The sequence below is a fragment of the Melospiza georgiana genome, chromosome 4 (genome assembly GCF_028018845.1).
Source record: "Melospiza georgiana isolate bMelGeo1 chromosome 4, bMelGeo1.pri, whole genome shotgun sequence".
Lineage (NCBI taxonomy): Eukaryota > Metazoa > Chordata > Aves > Passeriformes > Passerellidae > Melospiza > Melospiza georgiana.
In genome coordinates this window covers 30242327-30258752 of record NC_080433.1, presented here as the reverse complement: position 1 = coordinate 30258752, position 16426 = coordinate 30242327, and the positions used below count along the sequence as shown (strand labels likewise).

The 16426-nt window shown below is 42.0% G+C and overlaps 1 protein-coding gene across 1 annotated transcript in view; it reads left to right on the top strand.

Moving 5' to 3' along the window:
- The first annotated feature begins 1557 nt into the window (after positions 1–1557).
- MYH9 (myosin heavy chain 9) overlaps positions 1558–16426 on the top strand; it is a 70274-nt gene continuing 55405 nt past the window's right edge. Inside the window, exon 1 of the mRNA XM_058022030.1 lies at positions 1558–1667. The gene's annotated coding sequence lies outside the window, so the exon portion shown is untranslated. The remainder of the gene's footprint in view (positions 1668–16426) is intronic.

Here is a 16426-nt window from a genome sequence, read left to right as displayed (position 1 = left end):
CAAGAAACGCTTACTATAGATACTTCTCCATTAACTTCCCTCTTTATTCAAGCCTCTTTAACTTCATTTGCCTCTTCTGCTTGTAGCATTGATACTGCCACCAGTAAATTTTGCCTTGCATTTTCCGTCACTAGCACTACATCTGCAAATGTACCCTCCTTGCACAAAGTAGGAAGTCATAAAGGGAAGGACCCTTGCATTTCTATATTCTCATAAAGGGTGCAGTAAACCTTATCTGCTTTTCTGGATCTGGCATATGGATTAAGATATGCTGTACTCTTTTCAGAAGGACTTTGGTCTCACATCCTGGCTATTGCTTCCTCCTGTAGCTCATCCTGAGGTTCCACTTAATATAAGGAGGCAGAATTACACCCTTTTGTCTTTTCACACATCAGTGTTTCGGCCTGCCTTCTAAAATACATTTCAGACCTCTGTGAGCAGGTGCACTGGCTGTTCAAAGACCTCAGCAGAAACAGGGGCTGCTTACACTCATGCTTCTGCCCGCCTCAGCTTTGTCCTTTAGAAGCCAGTGAAAGGAAACAAGATCCTTTACCTTCCTGGGTGGAAAAGTCTTCTGAGAAGCCGAGGAACCTGCAGTTGTTGAGCCTAAAAAAAGGAGGCTCAGGGGAGACCTTATCAATCTCTACAACAGCCTGAAAGGAGGCTGTAGCCAAGTGGGGGTCAGTCTCCTCTCGCAGGCAGCCACTGACCGGGTGAGATCATGGCCTCAAGCTGAGCCAGGCTGGACGTTAGAAGGAATTTTTTTCACAGGAAGTGATTAGACATGGGAATGGGCTGCCCAGGGAGGTGGGGGAATCACCATTCCTGGAGGTGCTTAAGGAAAGACTGCATGTGGAGCAGTCTCAGTGCAACGGTGTGGTTAACGTGGTGGTGTTCGGTCATAGGTTGGACTCGATGATCTCAGAGACCTTTTCCAACCTAAATGACTCTGTGAAACAAAATTTTGACTGTTGCACGTATTTTGCACTACAACGAGGCTGACTGGGAACGTCTTGGCCGGGACACCCCCCAACCCCTACCCCCATCTCGGAGGACTTCTGGCACGGTCCCGGGCGGCGGGGCCGCGTCCCGTGGCCCCGCGGAGCCCCACTGCTGCTCCCGGCCGGGGCCGCACCCGCTGCCCTCGGCAGCACCAAAGACCGGCGCGGGGCATTGTGGGGCTGCCGCGGCGTGGGGCGTTGTGGGGGCGGCTCAGCCGGCTCGACCCTAGCGGATCGGAGCGGGGGAGTCCTACCCGACCCCGCAGCCGGCACGGTGGAACCCTCGGAGCCCCCGAAGCCCTTCAGCCGCCGCTCCCCGCCCGAGCGGCCGCGGTGCCGGGCTGGGCTGAGCGGGACGGGGCGGGGCCGGGCGGGGCGCACGGGCGTTGCTAACGGCTCAACGGCTTCCTCAGCCTCCGCACACCTCGGCCACTCTGATTGGTCATGCTGGCCGTCAATCTTCGGTAGCGGCGGCACCATTGGTGGGCGGCGGCGTAGGGGGCGGGGCAGCCCCGCCCGGGCGGGCGGGCGGCTCAGCAGAGCCGGTGAGCGAGCGGCGGTCGCGGTGCCGCGGGAGGAGCCGCAGCCGGAGGACGCCGCACTCTTGCCGTGAGGAGCGCAGCCGCCGCCGCGGCGTTTCCTTCCCTCCACCGTAGCCGGGCTCAGGTGAAGCCGGTCGGGCGGGGCGGTGGGCGCGGGTGGGCTCTGGTTTTCCCCCCTGGCGCCGCGCTTTCCTCCCTCCCTTGCCGGGTTTGGCGCCTCTTTGTCCGGCCGGGCGAGAAGGCTCCCGCTGTCCCGCCGCTCCGTGTCCGCTCGGTCACCGTGGGACCTGCCGGGCTGGCGTGCTCCCCGTGTCTCCCCCGTGCCCCGGGGCCGTGCGTGCCCGCGGAGTTGCCGCTCTGCTCCCTGCGCGCCCCGCGAACCGGCCTCCCGCAGGTGGGGTGGGTGACTGGCGCCCTGTGCCGCCGCAGCCTGCTCCTTCCCCTCCCTGCTGCCCTCCGCTGCCCGGCCCGCGGCGGCAGCGGGCAGGGGCCGCCGGGGGCCGCAGCTGTCAGGGCTGCAGCCTGAGTCACGGGCTGACAGCCCTCCTGCAGACAGCGCCATGGGCTTGGCTTCCGCCCGCCCGCCCGCCCGGCTCCACTTCCTCGTTCGGTTTGGGCCAGGAGAGAGAGGGAGGGAGGGAGGAGGGAGTGACAGGGCAAGATGAAGCTTGCACCGAGAGCTCTTGCAGATAGCTTGTGCTTTAAGGCATCACCTCCAACCGAGTAGTAAAAGTTCTCCGGCTTTGAGTGGTATCTTTGCTGACTTGTAGGTGTGGAAGGTAACGAGTTTCATAGCCCCCGAGCGCGGTGCCTGCCCAGGAAGTTTAATGAGAATTGCTCCTAATTCGCCTAAACACAGGGTGAAATGAGTTTTAAAAGAATAACATGCTTCTGGTACTAAAAGGGGATTTTTCAGAAGTAAACTGCGTTGGTCAGCAAACTCTGCATGCAGTGACTCTTTAATTCCACTTTGTTTTCCTCTTTACAATTCCTTTCCTTTTTTTTTCCTCTCGAAGCACTGTTTGTGCTCTTGATCTTTCTTCTTCTGTAGGTTTTTCTGCCATATCCTGTCACGATGTCCTGAGCCACACTCCATCAGAGTGGACTAAGAACCTAAGCTTTTTTATAACTGGGCAGGTCCTCCAAAACAGAGTAATCTCTCAAACAATGCATTAAAAAAATATGCTTCAAACTTGTAAAGATACTGTAGTAGTCTGCAGGCCAAGGTCCATTTATAATTTGCCTGCTGTAAGGAAATACAAGGTAACTTATATGGAGACTGTTGAACCGTGGATTGGAAGATTAAATTACACGTTCTTGACTCTTGTATACATCTCCTATTCATAAGGCTAGGTATGGTAAAGTTTTAACTCCAAAGTAACAACCCTCTAATCAGTTACTGCCTGTGTAAAATGCCTTTGAAATTAGTCACTAGGTCACGATGTAACTAAGTTCACTTATCGATGGCATTCCAGCAAAAATGGCAGCAAGATAGGTATTGACTCACAAGGCTTCAATGAGATAAACTGATATTTTTATTAACTAGAAAGTTGTAATGAGGGGAAAGCAATTGATAAATGTAAGTGGCACAGAAGGGTTTTGAAGTTGTTAATCACAATTTTCCAAACTATATAAACACAAGACTTCATGCTAATCTGACCTTGTGAAAATAACTACAAGGAAATCATTCAACAGTTCTGTGATGCTCCATATCAGGTGGAACTGCTGAAATGATGTATTATTGCACTTATTCATACTGTGTGCACTGTCTTCATGGAGGTGGACAGGCAAAATTTTCTATAGTACTAAAGTAGAAGCAAAATTGGGAGTAGTGGGTAAAAATGGGGATCTGAACTTCTTTACTGACCTGAAACGTCCAGGTGAGTGTGACTGGCACCAAGCTGGTGAGTGATATGGTTCTTTTTGGAATCTGGTGTTATCCCTTGGATGCTTGACTTGTGTAGCCAAGGTCTGACTTTGGAAGACCTCTGGAGAAGTGTTTGCACTGCTGAATAGCCTGTGTCTGTTTGTGTATAAACAGGAAGACTTAATAGTCAGGTTCTGTCTGCCCCAAAAGAATGAGTGGAGAAACTTTTATAGGCTTTTGCATAGATTGTTGGGCTATTTCTGCCATGGTTGTGGGTTGGTTTTTTGGTTGTTTCTTTGTTTCTTTTTTCTTTCAGGTTAATCTTGTAAGAAAAATATTGCCAGATGATAATTTCATCTCAAGAGATAAAGAATAAGATTTTTTTTCATTATTTTCTCTGCATAGATTTTGATGTGTTTCAGAATGTTTTAAGAAGACAAATAGCTTGTGAGAGCTATACTGTAATCTTTTAAATGACTGTAATGAAAAAGTAATAATAATAAAAATAAAACCAACCTTGTCCAGTAAAATCATAGGAAAGAGAACAGAAAAATCTTTCACTTAGGAAGCTAAAATAATCTTTGTTGTCCAGCATATTATTTAGGTATTATGAAAAATGTTGGAGACTGTTCAAGCTGTGTAGCCAGTGGTAGCTCTAATACTCACTCATCTTCAAGTTGAAAACTGCCTTGCAGTTGGATGCCACAGGCGCTTAACTCTCTTTGCAACATTACTTTGCACTGTAAATGTATCTTCTACAAATGCGAGACTTGCATTTACCACTTCAACAAACTATCTTGAAAACATGAACCATTATCATCTTGGAAGGTCTTTAAAAACAGTGCACTGACTGTAATAATTCACAGGCTGGTCGTGTGTCAGGCTATTCACATGCAGGTACGAGGGAGTGCATGAATATCAGCTACTGCTTGCTTTGTGAAAATACACTTCAGTTGTACTGGGAGATTAGTCTGTCTATATCCAAATTTCAGATTTGGCTCTGTTAATGTCCAGAACAAAGGAGACAGGACATGTGTCAGAGGTTTTGTGAATTCTGAGCTGATTCTTCTCAGTCTTCCTCTTCCACCCCATCCCTAGGCCTGTGTCTTGCCCAGATTGATGTCGCTTATGGATTAGTGTGACCGTAATAGGGTGAGATTATAAGTGGGCCCATGGGAGGTACAGGAACTCATCTAGTTAATGCAAGGTTTACTGAAAGGGGAAGTCAAAGTTAAGGTTGTGTTATCCCCCACAGTACATCTACTTTTTGGTGTGGTCGCTTTGGGTTATTGGGTAACATGCTGAAACTAACTGATGACTGGAGTGCATTTTAGACACTCACAATTAGTGTGCATGTCTACTAAAAGGTGTCCAAAACCTTAATCCTCAGTGTATGATATAATGTATTTTTGTTTGTTTGACTTAATAATGCACTCAGTGCCCTCTAACATAAATTTTTTTCTTTGATTTCTTGTGTAAATATCTCGTTACTCTCTGCTTTCTTAGTTTATAATTGAGGCAGAGCTGTTTGCATGTTAAGCAGAGAAATTGTGTGCCTGACATTAAGTCTAGTGTGGGTTGGAACAAAACTATAATAGCAGAGGATTGCCTACAGCAGCATTGTTTTTGCTGGCAGTTGTTCTAACTTAATGGTGGCTCGGTGACCTTGTACCTTAAATTTCTTTTCAGTTTAACCACAGCATGGTTCTAATTGAGTTTTCTAGCGTAGAAAGAGATGGAAACTAGCAACCTGATTTTAATAGAGTAAGCTGAAGCGAAAACACAAATGCAACTTCTGCCCTGGAAGCTAATGCAAATGGGTGTTGTCCAACTAAATGAAATGCATCAATTTACAAGTTCATCTTAATTATGGTTTATCCGCTTCGCTTTTTTCTTCAGTGGCTGTGAGAACTTGTTCGGAGTACTTGAAGTACTAATCTCAACACTGATTTGTCTTGTAGTCCTAGGCCACTGTAGTGGTTTAAAAGCTTCTGACCTCACTCCAGCCCAGTTGTGTTCAGCATAATGGGTTAGTCCCCATTTTCAATTAATGGTCCTTTGGCCTGTTACTGTTCTGCACAATCTGTTGCCATTCTGAGCATCCTGAAGAGTCTGGAGAAACACTAGTGTCTGCAGTTTTCTGGTGATGGAGCTGTGATTGATTTCATTGTGTGATGCTTCTGGAGCTAGTACTGCTAAGTCCTGTTCTTTTTAACCATAGCAAAAGGGAAACTGGAAATTGATCTGGCATACTTTGTCTGCTGTAAATTTTTTCTTGTAGAAGTGTTACAAATGTATTGCTGCTGGTCGCAGAGAGGTATAATGAAATGTAATGCTGTATGCTGTGTCTTGACTCCATGACCTATTTATGAGATTTATGCCTCTAGAGTTTTGTGCATAGGGTTTGGATTCTGCTTGTCTTCATGACTAGAAATATAAATTTCTCCTAATGCATGTATGCTGACTTTACTGAGAGCAGTAAATAAAACCACATGGGTAAGTGACTTCAGTAATCTCAGGCTAATAATTAATATGTTAAGGGAAACTTAACTTGAAAATCTGTATCATGAAGTCTTCTTAACTGATGAATACTTCCATTCATCAAGAGCTACCATTTTAATGAGTCTCGGCAGGAAATCCATTGTGATATATCCCCCTGCACAGAACTGGAGTTCTGGTTTGCGTGAAAGCAAAGTGGGCCTTCAGACTTGTAAGAAAAAAGGTTTAGAGAAATTTTACAGCTCTATTTTGTCACTTGTGTGCAATCAGAGGGTTTTTTTTCCTGCTGGGCAGCTTCCTGTTTAAAATCTTAGACTTAAAGCATGCTCTTGTAATAGTTTACTTCACTTTTTATTGTTTGTAGTGATGAGAGTACATTCACCTGTGTTTTTCTTTTAAGCTCAAGATTTGACCAGTTCATTTGAATTTAGACTCTTTTACTCAACCTTGGAGGTGCAGTAGATTTGACTTTGGTTAAAGTTGGTTATGGTCAACAACCAACCCAGTTAGTTTTAGTAACAGAATTGTTTTAAATGTCCAAGAAAAAAAAAAACAGAAAGGAAACCTACAGCCAAATTTCAATTAAAAATTTAGTTGCTTCTGTTTCTTTCGAAATGTGACTGACTTAACAGAACTGTAGTATCAGTTTGTAGGTCAATTGTTGGTAAGTTCTTTTTGACAGGGACTGTTACATGTAGGTCTGCTTGCCATTTATTGCAAGAGATTCCAATCTTTCTGTGCCAGAATTGATAAAATCAGTTATTTTGGAATGTATGAACAAAGTAATTTTAATTGATGTGCTATCAATTTAAGAAAAAGAAACCTTATCTTAGGATTTAGACATACTTGAACAGATATAGGGTGTTTAGATGAAAGAACTTGTCAAGAAATACAGAATGTAAAACTGAAATCAGACCAGTGAACTGGATTAGTAAGTTCCTGGCTAAGCACTTGAAACTAGTTGGTTTATATGGTAAATTGATTTTTGCACCTTTTTTAAAATGTAGATAAAAAAATACTCTCAGGCTTCTGTTTTAGCTGTATCAGTCATAGTTCTAAATGTAGAGGAAGGTATTGACACTTTGCTTTGGTTTTTTGGGTGGTTGTGAGGATGGGTAGCTGTGTGTTTAACAGTTAGTGAGTGGAACAGGTCAGAATGGGAGGATTTCAGATGAAGATAACCAGAAACAGCAATTTAATTCATAAATTCCTCATTGTGGTAACTATCTAGAAAACAACTTTACTTTTTACTTGTAAATGCATATGAGGTAGTCTAAGAAATATTTCTTTTGTATTAGAGGAATTTTATTTTTTTTAGCAGAATGCCACTTAAAGATATTTTGTTCTTCATAGTTGTGGTTCAGACGTCGCCTTTTTTCCCCATTGTTCAGAGGTAGAAATTATTTTATCCCTTTCTGACATCAAGTGGAATGTATTCAGACTTCTCAGAAGTGTTTGAATAAATGGAAGTATGGATGCATATATACAGTTGACTACCTAAAATAGTTAAATAATTGGATTCTTGAAACGGCTATGTTTCAAGTGTATGTGTCTGCATACTGACCAAGTAAATCTTCTTTCTTAGAGGAGGATAAATACCAAATAAGATTTCTCTACAAGCACAAAAACTCTTTAAATTGTGACTTAAGATTTGTGACTTTACCCAGGCAATAAAAGCTAAGCGAACTGGTTTATGTTGCAGTATGAATCTTTATAGCAGACACTAAAGTCTATGACATTTCATTACACAGTAAATTATTGTGAATTGGTTTAATGGCCCTTTCCAAGTTTAATGCAGTATATGATGGGAAAAGTAAAATGAGAACACACAAATGTGATGAGAAAGATGTATTAGTCATAAAAGAAGGATTGCCAATTTATTAGGCAAATTAATGTAACTTCTAAAAGCTATCTGCATTGCCCATGTAGCACTGACATATACATGTGCAAAATCAGTTTATCTTCTTCTTGCACATGGTGGGAGCTAATCTGTTATGTGGCAAATCCTAATTTTTTTTCATAATGGGCGGAACTGTATAAATAAATTCTAGTTCTTCAGTCTACATCAAGATTTTTGAGCACTAAAGTGATAAATATCACCATGTTGTATTATTGCTAACTCTGTTAGGAAAAAGTGCAGCTGCAGTAGTGGTTCAGCTCTTGCTCGTGTAGATAAGGAGAAGAATATCAGAGAGTCACGGGATTGTTTGGGTTGGAGGGGACCTTAAAGATCATTTTGTTCCATTCCCCTGCCACGAGGGACCCCTTTCACTAGACCAGGTTGCTCAGAGCTCCATCCAACCTGGCCTTGTGCACTTCCAGGGATGAGGCATGCAGAACTTCTCTGGGCAGCCTGTTCAAGTGCCTCACCACCGCAGCACTGCTGTGTATATGGGTGTGGACAGTCTTGCTAACTATGCTGGAAACACACAAAACAGTTTTGTGTGGTCAGTGTTTCCTTATGTTGTTTTTTGTCCTTTTAGGGCAGAAAGCAAAACTTTATTGGAAAGTTTCAAATTATATTTGTTTCCTCCTATGGAAACCATGGAGTGTCATATCAGTCACCTGTCAAAAGGAGATTATTTTCTTTTTTTTCCAAAAAAGTCTTTTTTAGAATTGCCAGAATATAGAAAATTTTATATGCCATATAGCCATGATTGTAATAGTCCAAACTAAGTATCTACTTCAAGTGCCCTTGCTTTTATTCATTTGAGATTGAAAGATGAGTCCTTTCTTCTCCTCTAACACAAAAATCCGTGTTTCAGGAGATCCAGACAGGAGGGCACGGTTGGGTGAATTCTAAAATTAGTGATGCCTAATGCTGTTCCTTTTTAAAGACTGATATATTTGCCAATGAGAGAAGAAAGCACAGGTCAGGGAGGGAGCAAGCTAACCAGAAGACAAACTTGAGTGTTCCTCGTGTGCTCTACTGCACCAGGAGCTTTCTGTAGAGCAATGCTTATAATGGATAGCTAAGAGGCTGTGCCAGACCTTGAATGCAGTAGGGAAGTGCCACAATCTGGATTTTTAGACCCTCTGGAACATGATATTTATGAGCATAAGTATTTATAAAACAAATATAATACAAATAAAAAACATAAATACTTTCAACCTGGCCTCCTTACACATCCTGGAACGTAAAGGCTATGTAGCTTTTTCTTCTCTGTGTAAGAGTTGCTGTGTTCTCATGTCCAGAAAAAGTCATTCTTCAGACCCCTACCTCAGACATCACTGTCATAAACAGAGATGTAGGTCTTCTTATTGAACTGTTATGTATTGCTGGAAGGGTTGAGAATCCAGCTTGGACCCTGTAAAGACAGTACACTTCTCTGTGCCAGGATTTTTGCCTGCCATCCCCATAGCTGCTGTAAATGTGCAGCAGAATGATTTGAAACGAAAATAAAAATATGAGATGTAGCAGAAGGCTGCTTGTACACAGTCCTAGTTTGGCACAGTAGGCTGAACTGGAAGTTTCTAGAGAAACTTCTGCTGCAAAGTAAAAATAATACTTTTAAAAATTATTTACTGGACATATTTACACTGATGATTTGTTCTTTTCATTATGAGCTGGAAGATGATTAGTAGTATTGATCAAAGTAATTTGTCAGTTAATGTTAGCAAGAGTAATTGTTCCTGTAAGATGACTTTATCTTGGCCAGGTAAATGCTAAATATTTGCATCTTAAAGGGTGAACCAGCCCTGTATTTTTTGTCTCTGTATTTAGATGTAATTGTTTTATTTCTTGTTCGCTCTTGCAGTGAATTGAAACCCGGCATTGACAAAGATGCCAGCGTGCTAATTGATGTATGTAGAGCTACCTTACACAGTGCCTCAGAGTTCTTGGCAGATACATTTTTGCCTTAAATCAGAATATCAGGGAAGAGATGAAAAGTGACCCCGAGGTAACAAAGGTTAAAACTTTCTAAGCTTTTCCCCCTCTCTCCTGCCATGTCCGTAGGGAACTCTGCGTGCCTGATCAGAACTTATGCAGGCCATTATGCCTCCTGAAAACAAGTCTTCCAGCAAAACAGCTTGAACAGCAGGGATGGGCTGCAATTTTCTGAACTACAGCTGTCTCCTTAAGTGGGATTACTTTGCTGAGTGGTCACGAAGAATGTGTTCTCCCCCTGGAATGTTTTCCTTGTGGGCACACTGTCTCTGTAAGAGGAATTCTCTCCTCTGCTGAGAAGGCATGTACTGTACTCCACTAATGAGAAACAACAGTTGCAGAAAATGTATTATGCAGGATTGTAAACTTTGAATATTTATTCAAAGTGAATGGGGTTGGGTGGCAGCCAGCCTAGCTTTGTCATGCTAAAGACTGGACTTGAAATCAACAGAAGGCTACCCTCCCCCTCCCTAAATCAGTGTTTGGTGTGTTTGAACAGCATGCACAGGCTTCATAGAGCTGGTTAACTGTATTGGTGCCATCTACATGGTAGTGTAGTAGTCTTTATGTCTCCCTGAACTCACAAGGTGCAATTAAAATAGAGGCAAGCATACCCTCCCTAGCATTAACTTAGGAAGCTATGCCTGCCTTTATTTGCCTGTAACCTACAGTGGTTAATTACTGCATGCAGTGTGGTTGCCCAAGATTGTTCCTGTGCTTCTGTCTCTAGCCTGTGGTGAAGCCACTGCGTTATTACCCTGTTTACAGTCCTTGGTACCCAACAGAAGCCACTTCAGATTGGCATTAATATTTGTTAAATGAACATATGCCATGCTTGTGGGACTGTCCTCACACTCCTACTGTATTTGAACCCAGTGGAGAGAAAAGGTGATTATTAAGTGGCATGTAAGTGTCTTTCTTGTACGTGGCTTTGTGGCCTTTGTATTTTGCTATTGGGTGTCCCAGCTGCCAGAGCAAACCCCCTCTGTGAGCTGTTACAGCAGAATATATGAAAGTGCTGCTTCACACATACCAGAGTGGTGCTTGGCAGCTGATGAAGAGGGCTGGACATGGAGAAACCGAGAAACATTTATTCCATGTTCACTGTTCTGAGGATGTGTGTTGGGTACCTTTAGGCCACTTGGAAGGTGCAGAATTTCCTTCAGTTTCTTTCTTTTGTCTTACCTGTAGTCTGGCCAGCAGGTCACTTCTGTGCAATAGAAGCATCACTTATGCATTAGATAATTAGATTCCTCATTGTTGTTTCTTCGAGCCCCACATACAGAGAGGGCACTTTAGTGCTCTACCTTGAGTTTAATTTACAGTAATAAACAGGGTAGCTGGCAAGTCTGGGCAGCACTACAGTCAAACTGAATATGCAACAATAATTGCCAGCAAACTACATTCCAGTTGTGAAATAAATCTTTCAACAATGTATTGTGTGCGTCAGACTGTGACTGGAGAGGAAAGCAGCGAACTCCAGTAAGCCTAATAGCAGTCATTATGAGTCCCAAATAAAGCTGAAATAGAAGAAATGAGTCTGCATGGCAGCATTCTGAATGGAAAGGGTAAGTGCAGCCCGGTGCCTTCAGCGGGGCTGCCTGTGAGGGGGTGTTAATTGCGAGCTCAGGTACTTGCCTGGTGGTGTATTCTCTGTGGGACAACTGAAATTCGTGATTCTTGCATTCAGCCTGAAGCATCAAGCACTGCTGTGTCTCAATGTACTGAGCTTGGGAAATAAGCAGCTATAACCTGTCCATCAGTTCAGCTTCCTGCCAGCTTTTCCCTTTCCTTTCCCTCTGCCTCCTTGTGATTCATTTCTCACCCTTAGTAATTTCAACTCCGGTTTTTATGTGGGTGTTGCTTACAAATTGGAGCGGTTTGGGCTAACAAACTTTACAGTTTTCTTTTCCATAAATATACTGTCACTTGGAGCTGTGAAGTGTCACTCTAACCTAAACGAATGAGATCTGAACAGTTCCTTAGTGAATACAAGGGAATTATAGGAAGTTTTTTATTGGTAGGTTAGGGGTTTTATAATGTCAGTTCATGGTCGCTGTAGCTAGCCTGGCCACTAAAGTCTGTTTTAGACTAGTTTAGTGTTCTAGCTGCTCTTAAATCTGATTTGAGGAACCACATTCAGCTGGCTGGGGAAAGTGAAATAGTTGAATTGTAGGAATAATACAAGTATTAGCTGTTCAGATCATAGCTTAGCAAGGATTCCCATCATATGACTGTTACTGACCAAACTTAGTTTAAATAATTTGCAGCTTCTCAGATTATTTTTTAAATGCTGTGTATTAACAAATAATCAAAGTTCTCACTGAGTGCAACTTAGTTGTACCTAAAATAGGGCCATAAGTGACCAGCAGTGCTATAACTTTCTAGTGCAAAAATCTTGTCTTGCTTATAGAAATGGTGTACAGTCCTTTTGTTCTGGGAAAGAGCCTTTTGTCTTGTATTGCACCCTCTGACAAGCTGCTAAAGGTAAGATAGTCTGGAAAGTGGTGGCAAAGTTGTATTCATGAACTGCCTTTAAAAGGTGAACGATTTAAAGAAAGGGAAATTAACTTGTAGTCTAAATATGTTTGCTGTTTATTGTTCATTCTTTTTGTCACCCTTTAGGGTAATTCCTCTTGCACTGCAAGTAGGCCACTAGGCAAACCATGTGGGAGGATTGTTTAATATGAAATCACAGAAGATTTGTAACAGTGTTTTACTGGCAGATATGAAGCAGAAGAAAACTTCCAGTAATTATCCACTTACATCCCTTTTCAAGCTGGCTCAGTCTTACAGCAAAGTTCTGAAGTGTTGATCTGAATTGCCAAGGATTCTGTGCATGTATATGGCTGTTTTGCATCCTCGGTAGCACAGTATTTCACAAACTTCTCATAATTTATTAAAGCAGGGAAATGAAATGGTGTGTGAATAAAACTGTCTATTCCAGTATAGTAATGCATCTTTGCTAGGAATGAGGCTGAAGCCAAGAAAGAACAGTGTGGGGATCCCTACTTTAACGATGGTTTAGGTAACTCAAATTGGAGGTGTTTCCTTGCCCAGCCAGTGCTCTAGTACCTGTAAGTGTGATGCTTTAACTCTTGCATTAATGCTCTTATGAAATAAGTATAGAATTCTTGTGAATTCTATTTCTACTTCAGCTGCTAGCTAAATAGTTAGTAAAGCTCATGCTTATCTAATTGAGCAGTGGCTCCCTCCAGGAACAATTCTGTGGCTGCTGACAGAGTGAATGTCTGGGGGGAATGGGGGATGTAATACAAATAGTTACTGAAAATTTAATTGCAAATAGGTAATATTCTGTGCTTTTAGCACTTGTAAAATGCTTGTTATTGAAAGAAAGGGACCTTACAGCAGAGGTAGCCTTTAGACCTTTCCAAACCAGATAAAGTATTTGTTCCCAGGTTTATGGGAAGGACTTGATGTTGCTTTAAGTAGAGTGTGTGTGAAGTGTCTTCTGCAATTTCATAGCCTTAAGGCTTGAATTAGGAGACTAAGGCAAACTTCTGTCCATATGACTGTATTCCAGTGAGGGTTTGGAGTAATTCTGCCTAATTCAATGGGAATGCATGTCATCTTAAATTAAATCCAGTGTTTGACTTGTTCCTCTCAAAAGAATTTGTCTGCTGGGAAATATGTATGTCAACAGGGCAGTTGGTATTATTTTTTAAGGTTGCACTACATACTGATGTCTTGGTCCCATTCATGACACAGAGGGAGCATTTTGTCTCTCTCTGTGGCTGTATGGCATCTTTGTGGCAATTATGTAGTTAGTTCAATGACAAAGAATATCTCTTGGATTCTGAAATAATGGAAAACAAGCAAAGTTTGACCATCCTCTTCCCCAGACTGCTCTGAACCACAATAAGGAAGCATACTGGGTTAACAGGGAAGTGACTGTAGTATGTCATTTTTGGAAACAATACTAGGAAGGAGACATTTAAACTCAAAACAAGGATGGTCTGTCTTCCTTCTGTATTCTTTGGTCCTCTTGCCTATAGACTGGCATCAAAAAGAATATTGTTAATGGTATTCTCATCTGGCAGTTGCACAATAGCCATGTAAAGATAAATGTCCTTGTCCTACATCATTATCTACACCCCAAATGCAAACTACTAGGCAAACAAATTGCTTCCTAATTTGTTCCTAAAAGAGCAATGATTTGCATTCATTGTTAGTTGGTGTAAGAGCTTACTGGGCTTGCTTCCTTCCTTGACCGCTTTAAGGGATTTTTAGAAATGCCCAGTGAAATGCAGCATAAGCTAGGAAGATAAGTTTAGGAGTCCATGAGATGGAGCTTGGTGAATCTGATTCCTCTGGTACTGTTCTTGTGGAGAAGACAGATTAATGGTTGGTTTGTGGTGTTGCTAGTTTAGACGCCCTGTGGGTTCGCAGTCAGCCTCGAGAATAGCTCTGATGCCACGTTATCTCAGCTTGAGCCTCTGTCTGTTACTTCTGCTATGTGAGGATCTGTTCTGGAGCACAGGAGAGCTAGTTTAAGATGATGGTAAGAAGGCTGCTGCTGCCATGCAATAGGGGAATTTTCAAGTCTGTTTCAAGTCTGAGGTGCAGACCCTTTTGGAATCTTCTCACTACTGTTTGGTAGTACTTAAAATATTCAAAATTATATTAAATATATATATTTATATATACACCAGATTATACTATATTAATATATATTTAATATATTAAAAATATATTGAACTTAGTGTTTGCTGAGATTTTAGAATAGCTGTGTTAGGCTGTTTCTCCTCTTACTGTGAAAGTTGTTTTGAGCCCTGAAAATAAAAAGGTATAGATGCTCTAGAATGATCTCTTACTGGCTGAAGAATGCACTCTTGTAGTATGTGAGATAATTTGGGGTTCTCTTCCTGCAAGGAATTTGATTAGCCTCTCCGTAACTATCTTATTTTCTTAGTTCTCTTCAGATCTAGGACTGACTGGGGATACTCTTTGACAGATTTATTGTGATCTTATCTACTCCTTTGCCAAAAAAAAGAATTAGTCTTTATCCTAGAATGTGTCTGAAGGTATACTGAATGCATGCATGTACTCTAGCAGTGAGGAAGCGAGGACTGTGTTTCACTGTAATGTAGGACACTTCAGATGGCTGGTTACTTTGGATTCCTCAGGAAATGATGAAACTGAATTTAGCTGAAGCATAGTGCCTCTGTGTCCTGCCTGATTATAGCCAAAAAAGGCAACTGGTTACATTCTGGGAGTTGCATAGGCAGGAAGCTGTGTAATGGAGGGTAGAGCACAGCTGTTGCTTTGCCAAACCTGATACAACTCTGAACGCAATTGAATGTTTATTTCTTTTTTTTTTCTTTTTCCTCTCTTTCCTTCCACTCCCTTTTTTTAACCATTTGATCACAGCCTGCAGATGATACTCTGCAGTGTCATGAATTCCTAATATCTTCTGTTGAATTGTTGGCCTTCTTTATTTGCTGTATACTCTGTCAGGCTTGCTGTTATACGATGCTCTTGGAGCTCTCCTGACAGCTCAGGTTTTTTATGGCAGCCTCCAGACTGCTGCATCTTGTCTTTACAACATATCTCTTCATCATGTATCCATGAAAATCTAGTTTTCAGGAATAATATGAAAAGGAGGAGTTGCTCTGAGAATCACCATTGAGGTTGAGGTGGAAATGTCAGTGACCCTGTGGGGAAGGAGAGATGAGGTCAAGTGTGGAATAGGTGCTTGGCATATCCAGTAAGGCTTAAGACAAAGATTTTAAACTCAAACTAAAGAAAGTGATTATTTATAGAGTGATTTTCTCTTTGTTTGCTGAAGAATTTTTGACTGTGAATATACAGCTATCCATACAGTCTCTGGCACAAAGTTACATACCCCCTACAGTGATACATTTGTTGAAAGGAGTTTCACTACATGCTTACAAATGACTGGTGTGGGCATTGGCACCCATCATTATTATGGCTGATGCTTTTCTGGCTTCATTCACTATTTGCTAATGCTGGGACTCTACATCTATTGCTGCTTTCATGCATGTTTTGGGAGTTGAGCTGCTTATGTCCCGCTTTCAGTATCTTTTTGTCTGCAGTGTGTGCAGTCAGACTTCACTTACTTGATTTGCCTACTGGTTTGTAAATATGAATTCTGTAGAGAAGTTATCCATATAGCTCCTGATAGCCTTCTAGGACATGAGTACTCATATTTTCATTTCCTGTTCTTTAGGTAGTAAAGAGCTCTAGTTTCTATTCAAGCTATGAGAAACATATATTGAGGACACTGGTATCTTTGTGAGGAAGAATTTGAGAAGTAATGTTTATGGGATCTTGTAAAGAGGCTTCTGTTACATGGTTAATGAGCCTTGACGCATGCAGTCCTTTTCTGATTGAAAGGACTTTTGAATGGCACTAATAAAATTGCTGCCTTACAAACTGGAAAATCCCTGGCGGTAGTGTTCTGGTTTTGATGAAACACTAAATCTAGGGTGCCATTTTTCAAGTATGCAGCCTAAGTCTCCCTTTTGTAGGGATGAAACTCTCTCCTCTATCTGACCGCAGCTTCATAGAAGGATGTTAATAGAAGATATTTAGCTGTAAAGCTTCCTGATTTATTCTGTTACTATCTTGGAGATATTTTGCTACT